The 13,893-nt window shown below is 47.2% G+C and overlaps 1 protein-coding gene across 2 annotated transcripts in view; it reads right to left on the bottom strand.

Annotated features, from left to right (window-relative positions):
* NLK (nemo like kinase) overlaps positions 1-13,893 on the bottom strand; it is a 1,539,426-nt gene that overhangs the window by 304,290 nt on the left and 1,221,243 nt on the right. The gene's annotated exons all lie outside the window — the stretch shown is intronic.

Here is a 13,893-nt window from a genome sequence, read left to right as displayed (position 1 = left end):
AATAGAGATTGCATGATCTGATGCCACTTCTCCCTCATGCAGCAGTGGAAGTGCTTCATCCCGCTTATTGTATGGAAGAAAATCCAGGATTGGCTCCAGCTTGAACCATAGCTCCCAGTGGTAGCGGGAGAGAATTGCAAATGAATTTTCCACTTTGATGGTGGTAGCAGCTGTAGAGATTACCCTCTTGCCAAAAGCATCCAGCTGTTTGCCTTTCTTGTCTGTGGGTACCATTCAAGGGGACAAGGGATTGGCCGAACGCTTACGGGAGGCTGCTGAGACGACAGTCTCGGTAGGGTTGCGTGCGTAGGCATTTGGGCACCGAATTTGGAACCTTGTCATTCTTTTCGAAGCTATCTTTCTTGGGTGATGCTGAGAATTAATTTCTCATTAATAACACGCTGTCACCCCAAATATTGTCTAGCACTGGAATGGCTACCAATGACTTTCTGCCACATTCCCGCCTCTGATAAAGGAATCCATCCTTTTTCTGCTCCTTATGGAGGAGATCAAAGTGCTTTGCAGCTTGTACCAAGAGGACATGAAAGGAGCCAATCTCGTCAGAAGGCGAATCTCTTGAAGGTAGATCTGCTGGCTCACCGTCCTCTGGCACCAGATCCCTGAACTCATCTGAACTTGTGTGGAGAACTGTCAGTCAGATAGTGGCCATCAATGTCTACATCTGTGAGGGCGACTGGTGGTATAAGTGGGGTCTGTAGGGTGGAGGAGGAACCAAAACCTCCTTTGCAGGGAACACCCAGGGCTGGTTTGGAGAAGGCAATGGTGGAGATGCAAGTCAATGTCTGTAGTGTGGACATGATATCCATAAACACGTCCCTTGAGTCTGAGGCTGCAGGAGTCACAGGAGCCTGAGGAGGACCGGAGGGCATGCTCACTGGGACGGTTGTAACTGGAGAAGGCTGAGCAGGGCCTTGCTTAAGTAGAGCAGAACTTTGCTTTGGGGAGCTGGTGGCGGCATGTCCGCAAGGGAAGACATGGCATCTGCCTCGTCATCGGAGAATACTTCCTCTGGTGCATCCAAGTCAGAATCAGCACCCTGCTTTAAGAATTTTTCAGGAGGGGCCATGGTCGGACAGGGGACAGCAGGCTGTGCATATGGAGCCAGTAAAAACAGTGGCTGAGCACGAGTTGGCCTGTGGAGGTAAAATAGGGCTAACGGGTCATCCTTGTCCAGAGCAACTCCCTTTGGAAAAAAAAAAGAGTTAACCAAGGGTCTTTAAGCAGGCGTTGTGGATGATGAAGACGTGCTTGGTAACTGAGTAGGTCTAGAAGACAAGGTAGTTGGCATAGTGCCATTAGACGTAAACAATGATTTGGTTGTCGACGGAAATTAAGTACTCGATTTGATCGCTGAAATAGATGATTTAGTTGTCGACAAGGTGGTTAATAGGATGATGGTTGTGGTCATTGTCGACAAAGAGAACTTGGATAGTCCATGTGTCATTGACAGGCTCATGGAGGAGGATGACGCAGACGGAGGAACTGTAGTCCTGGACAAGCGTTGCTTCTCCAAAGAGTGCTTAGATGACAAAGCGGTCGACGAAGGTGGTTTCGGCACTGTAGTGGTCAACGAGGTACCTTCCCCGTGGCCGACACCGTCAAGCGTACGATCCATGCCCCTTTTTTGCTTTCTTCCCACAGGAAGATTCTTCATGGGACCTCAACCTCTTTGATGAGGGAGGGCACTCTAGGCAGAGGCATAAGTCGGTCAAGTGGCAAAGCGAGTAGAGCACTCGCTTCGACATCCGTGCAGAGCCTGCTAACGCAGGTTCAAATCCTGGCAGGGCCAAACTCAGCCTTTCATCCTTCCGAGGTCGATAAATGAGCACCACACACCGTGGGTAATAATAAGCAGCGCTCAGATACCTGAGAGTTCGTAGCATATATAAATGCCAAATTATTATTATTATTATTATTATTATAAATACAGACAGAGGCCGAGTCATAGTCCCCGGCACATTCAACAAACCAAGCCACTAACCTCCAGTGGCAGCCCTAGTGTGTCTTGGATATGAATGAATGGCAGATTGTATAGTTGTTCAACTCGTGGTCTGGGTACAGAAACATACAAACATTGCTCATGAAGATCCTCCATGTACACACTGTTAAGGTGACAAGTCGAGCAGGCTTTGAACAGGCTTTTCTTCCTTGTGTCTGTCATGATGTCCAAGGACTCCTGAAGGCCTCAAACAGAATGGAGAAATACAACAACCCTGGAGGTAAATCAAATGGACCAAACCTTCACCCCAGTCGGCAAGAAGTGACACAGCACCAAACAAACATGATATTATGGAAAGACAAATCAAAAATAGACAAAAAATATTGAAAAAAGAGAAGAGATTTCTCTAGTGCGCCCAACACTTAACGTGCAGTAAAATCTGAAGATGGCCACGAGGGGTGGAGCTAAGTGGACCTGTAATTGGCTTTGGGGAGTATAACCCAAAACGACTCGAATAGATCACAAAAGTGACAAGAAGTTTCAAAATGTAAACGTAAGCTGCTTTAATGTTACGGTGGATTCACAGCCTGATGACCGGGAATATTCAAGAGCATGTGAATCCACAAAAAATCCAATGCTGGAGAATATCAGTTTTTAAGAAAAGACGGGGAACAGGTCTCCATCAGTAGCATATGGTAATATGCCCTCCCTCATGAGCACCATCATATTTTAGAAGAAAAAAAAAAGTGATTCGGGAAGGACTAAAATAAAAAGGATTAATGAGCACATGGGCCAAAACACCGGCCCTGAACATATGGCAAAATTAGAGCTGCCACCAAACTCTGATGGTAACAGAGCAGCTGCAGAATTGTCAGAATCTTTGGACAAATACCCCCACTTCTTCAGCTTTGCTCAGTATAGGTTTGACCACATAGTCAAAGGCCAGCCTAAACTCTACAAAGCAGGTATAGGTCGTTGATATTGATATTTTATTAGTATCGCGCTTGTACACAAGTGTTACAGAGTGCGACGAGGCAAGGGAGTGGAACAAGGGAGAACAAAACAATGATCTTACAAGGCCCAGTGACATTGAGAACACGCAAGTGCATGGGAGAGGGAATGGGGAAAGTGCAAGGGAGGGGGGAGAAGTGGAAAGTAATGAGCAAAAGGAATGCAAATAAATAAAACCTACATAAATAAATAATAAAAGGCAACAAACAGTGGTAGTGTAGCCACCAAGTGGCGAGTGCTATGATTAAGGAAACAGACAGGCTGTGTCTGAATAAGTGCAGAAAAAGGGGGGAGGGGGTACTGTAGGGTAACAGATACAGACCCCAGTGCAAGGGATTGCCAGGAGGCAGTGGAGGTGGGTGGCTGGGTGAGCAGGTACCTGGGCATGAAAGGCAGAGGGTGACCAGGTGCAAAATGCCGAGACAGAACAGATCAACAGGGGAGAGGAGGAGAGAAGGGAGAAGCAAAGAGGAAGATCTTGAGGTGCTACCGGAACCGGAGATGGTTCTCCTCAAGTTTCAGAGTGGCAGGGAGGCTGTCCCAGAGGGAGGCCCCAGCCAAAGACAGAGATCTTCCGCCAGCTTGTTTCTTTGAAAAACGATTGACCCTGAGGGAGTTAGAGGTGGAGGTCGAAGAGCTCTGGAGGGAAAGTATTTACGTAGCGGCAGCTGCTCGGTACTTTGGACCCAGGTCCCAGAAAGCCTTGTGCACAATGCAAAGGGTCTTGAATTTAATCCTTGCAGACACTGGGAGCCAGTGGAGAGATTTCAGGGCTGGAGAGATACAATCCCGGTGCTTGAGGCCAAGGACAAGTCTTGCAGTCCTGTTCTGGATAAGGGCGGAGAGTAGAGCAGGTAGATTTAGAAAGAGGCTGTTGCAATAATCCAACCTAGAGAGAACCAGGGCTCGAGAGACTGAGTTTCTGGGGGAAGGAGAGGAAAGGCAGAATACCTCTAGAGGTGCAGTAGGAAGTTTGACTTTTTAGAGACATCAGAGATGTGGGCAGAGAAGGAGAGCGTGGAGTCAAAGATGACCATGAGGTTCTTAGCCTTGCAGGTGGAGGTAGGAGGAGGGTCAAGGGAGGTTCGGCCAGAGAGTGATAGGAAAGGAGGATGAAGGTGCGCCGATGAGGAGCATCTCAGTCTTGCTGGCATTCAGGCAGAGGTTGTTGGCAGCGCACCAATCCTGAATGGCAGATAGGAAATCCGAGATAAGAGAAGGATAAGAGGGGGCTGAGGGAAGCCTAAAAATGAGTATAGTGTCATCAGCATAGCACTGAAAATTGGAGCAGAAAATGGCAATGTGGTGGCCGAGAGTTGCCAGGTATTGGTTGAAAAGCCAGGGTGAGCAGTTACCCTGGGGAACACCGCAAGTAGAAAGGGAGACAGATGAAAGGAAGGACCCTGGTCAATCAGAGAGGAAAGAGGTCAGCCATGCCAGCACCTGATCGGTGGTGCCCAGGTTGTCACGGAGACGGTTGGGCAGGATGGTTGACCATGTCGAAGGCAGAAGAGAGTTTGAGTAGGATGAGAACAGAGGGAATGTTAGCGTCAAGGTTGAAGAGCAGATCTTCACGGATGTTCAGGAGAGCACTTTCCGTGCTTCTGGCAGCTCTAAAGCCAGACTGATGGTCATGGAGACAACTGTCAGAAATATGGCTTGCCCTCATCCGAAATTCCTGGTTATGCTACATCGCAGGCTTAAAGCACCTTGCAGTAAACATTCCAGAAACACCTCATTCATTCAGCGTTGGAGGTTAACCTGGCAATATTGGGGAAGGTACGGCAGAAGCTGCACGTACCATTGCCAGGGGAACACAACGCAAGCCTGTTCAGCTGATCACGGCTGAGGTCGCCCGCCCCGCCTCCTGCTCTCTTTAAAATCATGGCAGGCTGGGAGCACCCCGCTTCTGATTGAAGTTGCGGCTCGAACTTCTAGTTCCTGTTTTGTCCTGTGTTCCCTATCGCTGTAACTGTTTTTCAGTCCTGTTCCTTTGTGTTTTCCGGGTAATAAAAGCAGTTGTGTTCCTGAACTTCTCCTGCTTTTTTCCTTCGCCCCTTGCCTTTGGATCACACAAGCCGACTCTGCTACGTTACTTGGACTCCGCCTGCGTAATGTTCTGTACCTTACCTGCCCAAAACCTATAAAGATCTCTACTACGTTTTCCTGGACTATGCCTGCATAACGTTCTGTACCTTACCTGCCCGCATCCTGTTAAGACCTTGGCTACGTTTCTTGGACTCCACTTGCTGCTCACTGGAAAAGTACTCTGCCTGCACGTTGCCAACCTCTTATCTCCACAGATTCCTTTGAATTGACTTTTCTCAGAATACCATCTGAGCACAGAATGAAGACGCTATCCTGCCTTCCCCACGTGCTCCATCCTGCTTGCTACTGCGCCATGGTGACGCCCGAGAATAAGGCCCACTAACCTTCCTATTCCCTGCCGTTGTTGTTCTTACCTGTCTCTATTCACGTAGGGTCTGCATTTCGACAAGAGCCAATACAACAACCCCAGTCCAACAAACCAGCTGAACAGCATTCAGTCCGGAGAAACATCTGGGATTCAGGTTAGTCCAAAACAATCTGGTGCGGGTACTACTAAGCTTATACTTGTCCTTTTGGTTTTCAGCTGGTGCCTGTGACGTGCCTGAACCATCACACTGCTCTTTCAATCACTTAATCCCTCACTTGTAAAATTGAGCAAATAAGGGCTACATTGATAGAAAGATCTCCCTCCCTATGGAGGAGACCTGAGCCTACTGCTCTGGCCAGGTTCCAGGGTGGTGTCCACAAGAAGAATCCACTGACCTGGTCGGGTCGCAGGGAGTGTTCACCTGTAAGTCCATCAGTCCTTGAGTGGACATCATGGAGAGTCACGACAACAACCAACAGAATCAGAGTAAAGGTTAAGCTGAGAGATGGCCAGCTTTCCAAGAGTTTGCCCAGAAAAGGAGTGATGGAGATTGGGCGATAGTTAGCCAGGCAAGAAGGGTCAGCTCTGGGTTTCATGAGAAGAACAAGTTACTTACTCCATGTAACGTTCTTTCGACTGGATGTTCCTCCAATGTATTCCTCATGTTTGACATGTAATGTCAAGCTTCAGTTGCTTCGGAAATGTTTTTAGCTTCAGTTCGGTTTTTCCCCTCCTCGTGTAGCCCAGATCCCCATAAACACGGGCATGACAGTACTCAGCATTGGTGGAACGGAAGCTGTAATAGCATGGGAAATACCACAGTAGGGTAGGTTGGGAGGGCGATGAGGAATACTTTGGAGGAACATCCAGTCGAAAGAATGTTACCAGGGGTAAGTAACTTGTTCTTCGAATGGATTGTGTCCTCCAGTGTTTTCCTCATCTTTGACAGACTCCCAAAGCAGTATTAATGAGAAGAGGAGGGAGTAGAATTTACATATTTAAGTATTTTCAAGGGCAGAATACAGTACTGCCTTACCAAAGGCAACATCCTGAGCATGGGAAGCATCCAGACAATAATGCTTTGTGATTGTGTGTATTGATGACCATGTTGCACCATCACAGATATTTCTAATAGTAATGCCCCTCTGAAGGGCTGTAGACGTAGTCCTGCCCCTGGTGGAATGGGTTTGCAAACCTTCAGGAGGGTCTTTGCCTACTAGTCTGTATTCTTACCATATTCAGATATGGTAAGAATGATCCATCTAGACAAAGTCTGATTGGAAACAGCCTGCCCCAATTTGTGTCCTGTGTACCCTGTAAAGAGCTGGTCGTCCACTCTCAACTTTGACATTCTGGAGATGTAAAAACTTAACGCGCTCCTAGGGTCCAACTTATGGAGTCTTTCCTCTTCCTTACCAGGATGAGGTGGAGGATAGAGTTGAAGGCAGAACAATTTTCTGACTTAAATGAAAGTCTGAAACCTTTGGTAAAAAGGAAGGCTTTACAATTAAAATAACCATATCCTTGTGGAATATGGTAAAAGGTGGCCTGGAAGAAAGTGCCTGCAACTCGCTCACTATACGGACAGAAGTTAGAGCAATCAATAGTATTGTCTTAAAGGTTAACAACCTTAAATGGACATGTGTGCAAATGTTCAAATGGAGTGCACATCAGGAAATTCAAAACCAGGTTTAGGTCCCAAACCGCAACTTGAAAAGGAGATGAGGGAACAAATTAGTAATCTCTTTTAGAAATTGAGTCACCAATGGGATCTTGAAATAAGAACATTCTTCTGACGAGCGCTTAAATATTGACAGTGCTGCCAAATAGCCCTTAATGGTGCCAACCTGAAGGCCTTTATTGGCTAATGAGAGTAAGAAGGATAAAACCTCCAGAGTTTCACACTGAAAAGGATCAATATTCTTTTCTCTGCACCAGTCGCAAAACATATTCCAATGGCAACGGTACTGAGATTTTGTTGCTAGCCTTCTGGCCGAAAGCAACACCTCCATTACGTCATCTGGGAGGTCCCAATGCTTGTATCTCAACCTTTCAGAAACCAAGCGTGAAGGTTGAGAGTCATGACCTCTGGATGGAGAACCTGACCGTCCTCTCAAGAGAGGAGGTCCTCTCTTTGTGGAAGACGTATCGGAGGACAGATGGACATGTCCAGAAGGTTTGGGTACCACGTTCTGCTGGCCCAATCCGGGACAATTAGGGCCATGCGTTTCCTGAATCTTCTCAGCCTCCTGATTACATAAGGAATGACGGGGACTGGTGGAAACGCGTACATAAGTGGAAACTCCCAGTCTACAAACGCATCTCCTCGAGCTCCTCTTGGGGGAAATTCCCTGGAGCAGTACAGTTTGCACTTTCGGTTGACACCAGTCGCGAACAGATCTACTTGAGGGGTTCCCCAGAGGGCGAAGATCTCTTGAAGGACTTCCTGAGCTAGTTCCCACTCCTGGGAGACTGTGCTCTGCCTGCTCAGAGCATCCGCCGACGTGTTCTCATCCCTGCTAGGTGAACTGCCGACAAGGAGATTCCTTCTTGAATTGCACAGTACCAGAGCTGCATTTCCTCTCTGCACAGTGGTAGTGAACCTACACCTCCTCTCCTGTTGAGGTAGTACATGGCCACTGTGTTGTCTGTCATTATCAGGACATGTTTTCCCCGTACAGAGGGAAGGAAGGCCTTCAGTGCTAGCTTGATTGCCATCAGTTCCAAAGGATTGATGTGTAGTTTGGACGCCGATGGAGACCAACGACCGCTGACTGTCAGATCGTTGGCATGGCCTCTCCACCCCATGAGTGAGGCGTCCATCACTACTGTAATCTCCGGCCATGGTTGCCAAAAAGGTTCTCCTTTCAGAATATTGTCCTCGTAGGCTCACCACAGAAGATCCTGCGAGACTCTGGTTGGAATCTGAAGTCGGTCCGACATCTTTCCTGAGAACTGGGACCATTGTCTTCTGAGAACCCATTGAAGAGTTCTCATTCTCAGGCAGGCCTCTGGCACCAGAAAAATGCAGGATGCCACAAGGCCGAGTAACCTCAAAAAATCAAAGGCCGGAAGATTTTGTGAATTCTAAAATTTGGTTACCATCTGTCCTGAGTCCTCATCTCGGGTGGCAAGCTCTCTCCCGAGGATATGTCTATCACTGCCCCGATGTATTGGACCATTTGGGAAGGTGTCATATGGGACTTCTTGTAATTTAAGGAGAAGCCCAGTCTATGAAGAGCGTGGCAGGTGACGTTGAAATGATCGAGCACTTGTTCGTGAGAACGTGCCCTGATCAGCCAATCGTCCAGGTAGGGTTAGACGTGAATCTCCCCTCTCCTGAGACTCGCTACCACCACCGCCATCAGTTTGGTTTAAACCCTCGGGCGGAGGTCAGCGAAACTGATAGTGCGAGCCACCAACTGTGAACCTCAGGTATTTTCTGTGCTTGAGATGTATTGGCACATGAAAATAAGCATCCTGAAGGTCCAATGCCACCAACCAATCCTGAAGTTGGAGGGTCTGAGGGATCTGAGAAAGAGTGACCATCTTGAACTTGTCCTTCCTGAGAAACTTGCCCAAGTATCTCAAGCGTAAGCTGGGTGTCAGTCCTCTGTCCTTTTTGGGGATCAAAAAATATGGGGAACACCAATCCTTGTTCCTCTCCGCTAGAGGCACTGGTTCTATAGCGCCTTTATCTAGCAGGGTTAAAATTTCCTGAACAAGGAGCGGTTCTGGAATCCTCAAAGAGTGTTTCCGCGGTGGATTGTTCTGAGGCTTTTTTATGAAAGGAAGGCAGTAACCGTGGGCTATTGTTTCCAGAGCCCAAGCATCTGAAGTAATGCCTCACCATTCTTCTAGATGCTGCGACAGTCTGCCCCCCACTGGTGAGCTGTGACTTAAGATCTCAGAGTGGTTTTGTAGCGGCTGTTGCAGAGGCCAAAGGTAAAGAGGCTGCTGCTTGAGCTGGCTTGGCACCTCTAACTCGTCCACCACAAGGACATTTTCTTTGGCCCCTTTGACTGCCCATTCCTCTCGCCCTTCCAAATGAGGAGTAATAGCAAAAAGATCTACCCCTCCATGGGTGCCCACTAGCACAAAAAGGCTGAGGTTGCCTAACAGCAGCGCCTAAAGATTTGGCCGCCGCCTTCGAGGTCTGCAACTTCTCAAGGCTCTCGTCAGCCTCGCTGCCAAAAAGATGAGACCCGTCAAAGGGCATGTTGAGAAGTCTAGCCTGCACATCATGTGCAAATCCCGACTGCAGAATCCAATCCAGACTGAAAGGACTCAGACATGGCTTCTTTGCCGTCCCTAACAATAGCTAAGCAGCTGTCCCTTACTTCCCCTTTGGGAATATGCTCTGCCGCCATAGAAATACACTCCCACAGAGTATACGAAAATTTCGAAAGGGCACAAGTGGAGTTGGCAGATTTTAATGCCAGGTTCCTTGCAGAAAATACTTTTCTCGCCCTTCCATTTACGCACTTGTCGTCCCTATCAGAAGGGATTGTAGGGTACGCTGCTAGCTTTGAAGCCGACATAGCTGCTTGGACCACCAAACTCTCTGGTGTGGTGTGCTTTGACAGGTAGCTGGGGTCGCTACTGGAGGGGCAGTATTTCTTCGTGAGATTTTTGTCAACTGCTGGATTAGTTTCCGAGTCTCCCAATTCCTGGCCACCCTTTTCTGAAGTGCCACATGAAAGGGAAGAATTGGATCAGTAGATGGACACTTATCCAGAATATCAGTTACATCATCTTGATCGTAGGGTACTGCAGGCCTAGACCAACCTAAGTATTCAACAACCTTAGACATGAGCTGCCTGTATGAAAAGTCAGCATGCTTTCCAAACTCCAGCTCTGGAGAAGTATCAATCCCACTTGCATTATGCAAATTGTCATAACGATCTTCCATCTACTTTCCTATGAAATTTGGCACTCAGGAACATTTGGTGTCCCGTATTGAGGCCCAAAATGGACATCTTCTTCATTCGAATGCTCTTCCTCCTCAAAAATAGAAGATAAAAGACTTGAACAAGTTATTCTTAGGGAGGGGAGTATATCCCTTTCCTGGCTGTGTCACCAGAGACTTCGACATTGTCAAAGTCATCTACTCATTCTTAGACAGAGCCTTCTTAGGAAGATCTGTTGGCTTAGCTGGCAATTTTTGCACAGCCGCCGTCGACGGTTTCGGAGTCGATGGCTTAATAGGGGTCAAGGGCCTGACGGGCGTTGTCGGCACCGACGGCTCTCCCCATGTCTCGAGTGATCCTTGGATTTCCCTGATCGAGGCCTTGAGGGCTATCGATGTGGATCACGCCTCTTACTCAGGCTTCAGGGCGCGCAAGCTTTGGGCCGAGACCTCTCCCTTTCGGCTTCCTTAGAAGGCTCGATCGGGGCACGGACTTGTCTTTCGAAAATGTTTAGCATTTCCACATGGAAAGCTTCCCATTCCGCAGGAGTTGACTTTTTTGAACGGCACGAGACCCTTGTGGGGGAATCGCCAGACAAAGACGTTGACGAAGGCGGCCAGTGGTGCCTCCTCTTCAACTTCTTCGCAGATGACAAGTGGTGGGAACCACTCCTAGACCTGGACCGCTTGGCCTTCTTCCTCCAAGGAGAGTCACCTCTCGACTGATCGTCGAAGGCCCAGCAGGTCAGGGCTTAGGGGACTCGTAGGTCTTTCCTACCTTGAGTTTCACCTTCTGTTCCCTCAAGGTTTTTCCCGTCATCGACTGACATTTGGAGCAGGTAACAGTATTGTGGTCCTCCCCGAGGCACCACAGGCAGAGTTGATGCGGGTCGGTTAGAGACATCTCCAAACCGCAATCACTTCACTTCTTAAACCTGGACTTGGGTGTCGATGGTGTTAATGATGAAGACATAATTGTCGAGTTTTAACACAAATCGTTTGAAGAAAACGAACGTAGTTATGAGGCGTGCATAGTTTCACATGGAGCAAACGCTGTTTGCGGAAAAACTAAATTGAGGGCAACGGGCACTATGCATGCTACATATACCCTCTGATGACGTCACCCTCGCCGGAGGCCTTTGAGGGACATTGACTTGACGCCATCGATGCATGGCGACCTCTGCAGAAAATGTTTTCCAAAGCAGCTGGAGCTGGACATTACATGCCAAGGATGAGGAATACGTTGGAGGACACAATACATTCGAAGAGGGTGCACAAGAGAGTGCTACAGAGGGGAGGGAGAGGCGCCTGAGGCAAAGGAGTGGTTGCCGAAATCAGCCAGGGCAGGAGCGAGGGTCTCAATGTGGTCCTTGATGGTTTTGGAAGAACAGGGAGGAACTTGTTTTGACGAGACTTTCATAGATCAGACTTGTCTAGAGACCTCGTCAGGGGAGAAAAGAGGAAAAGGACAGCCATCCCAGTGATCTCTGGACAGCCTCACAATGTAAAACAATGATCCAAACATTTATTTTCACAGCAAAACCCAGAATCAAACTGACTCCACAAAATGTCACAACACATGTGTAGTTAAAGGGGGTTTATGAGTAATGTTTAAAGGAAAGGGCCAATCAAAAAGTAAAAACACAAAACAATTGTCAGGATGACGTGTAAAAATCAATGTTTCACAAAATGTCTCAGAGAAAGACTCTTAGGAAACTCTGGTACCGCAGCATTTGCACCTGATGGACTCATGTTCATTGTGGCATTCCCCTACGATCTATCTTGTTTGTTTGTTTATTCATTTATATGGCGCTCCAAACCCGAAGGTATCTGGGCGCGTTACTGGTTACTTATGGTTAAATACTGCATATTATTACATATTACATACTTTTTACAATCGCATACATGAGATAATTAAATGGCATTGTATACATACAATGATAGGATAATGAAAAATGTACACATTTATTTACAGAATGTACAACAGTCAGAGTAGAGTAGTAACACGTTAATGTCAGTTATGAGTCTGGCGAGAAGAGCCAGCTTTTAGTTTTCATTCTGAAGCTGTAAAACAAGGAGTCTGATCTTAAGACTCCATAACTGGGAGAGCTCCATAGAGAGTTCCATAACTGGGCTGCCATGACAGGAAAACTGCTGCCCCCAGCTTTCTTGAGCAAGTATCTAGGGATCTTGAGGCAATGCGAGTGCATTGATTTGGAGGGATGATCAGATGTGGTTTTTTTTACAAATTTGTCAACTAAGTACTTAGGGGCCATGTTAGAAATACATTTGTGAGTAAGAGTGAGGATTTAAACTGGATTCTATCCTTGACAGAAAGCCATTTAGTGTTGCGTCTTGTTTTGGAGATGTGTGCCTTCTGGGAATACTTAGCGCAGTTCTTAGAGCATTATTTTGTAGTATCTGTAATTTATTGACATTATGTTTGCTTGATCAAAGATAAAATGCGTTGCAATTTTTTAGAGAGAATTAACGCTCTATCTAATGTGATGCAGCTGTCAGAGGAAAGGAACGGTTTGCAGGCCTGGATTAACTTGCATGTGTATTCTGTAGCCGAAGCTGTGGCATTAACTTGTCTGTTCAAGTTCAAGGCTGAGTCCAGGTAGAAACCCAAGGTTTTTACCACCTTTGCAACTGTTATACTAATACTGTCAATATTGAATGATTGATACTGGGTGTTTAGTTTGTCAAGTTTAGCTGCAGCTCCAATGAGAAGGAGCTCGGTCTTTTTGCCGTTCAGGCAGAGGCCATGAGTGGCCATCCACGCCTGAATGGTACCTCCCTTGTGTTGCAGACATTCTCTTCCAGGTGCTTACATTATTTGGGTCCCCTAGCGGAATCCAGCAGAATTAGCCCTCTTATGGGACAAGTTCTGGTGAAGTTTCCAAAAACATTTGGGCAAATGGAAATTGGATGGCGAGACAGTAAAGAGGCAGAGGAGTAAAGGCCCATTTTAGATTATGGAGAGGCATGATTATACCTCCCTCACTATTCCAAGATGGCCCCCAGTATACACTCTTCATGGATACATAAAGGATTATACTACTGATGAATGGACAGTATTATAAAGAAGCAGGACCACATTAGGAAGTTGTTCTTTGTAGGGCCCCCTGCAGTTCCATTACAGCCCTGGGGTTTACTTTGTTTGGTTTTTCCTTTGGAACTTTGGTGGTTCAGGCCACCTTTCTGCTCCCTCCTCTGAAGTGGAGTCTTGCTCTATCTTTCTCTTGCTGTGTCACTTGCTTCTGCTACCCTTATGAATACATTGCATGTCGTTCCTGTCTCTTCCTCTTTTCACAACCTGCTTAATGGTTTCCTTGTAAGAACTCTGCTGCATCTCTTGATTTCCCAATGCTATAGCTTCCGGTGCCATCTTCATCCACATGGCACCTTTCCGTCGTAGATTTTCCTGAGGTCCTGTGCGCTAGCACTCCCACTGCGTCTGGACTTTTCATGAGCTCTCTGTACTCACCCACTACTGGGTACTTTGCAACTTCATTTCTATCTTCTTTCTGGAACTCCTACGTTCCATGTGAAAGATTCAATCTCCTTGGAAGTTATTCCCTGAACACTCAGGGC

Source organism: Ambystoma mexicanum, chromosome 9, assembly GCF_040938575.1.
Source record: "Ambystoma mexicanum isolate Mex_15411 chromosome 9, UKY_AmexF1_1, whole genome shotgun sequence".
Lineage (NCBI taxonomy): Eukaryota > Metazoa > Chordata > Amphibia > Caudata > Ambystomatidae > Ambystoma > Ambystoma mexicanum.
The sequence above is the reverse complement of the archived record's forward strand: the minus strand, read 5'-3'. Positions and strand labels throughout refer to the sequence as shown.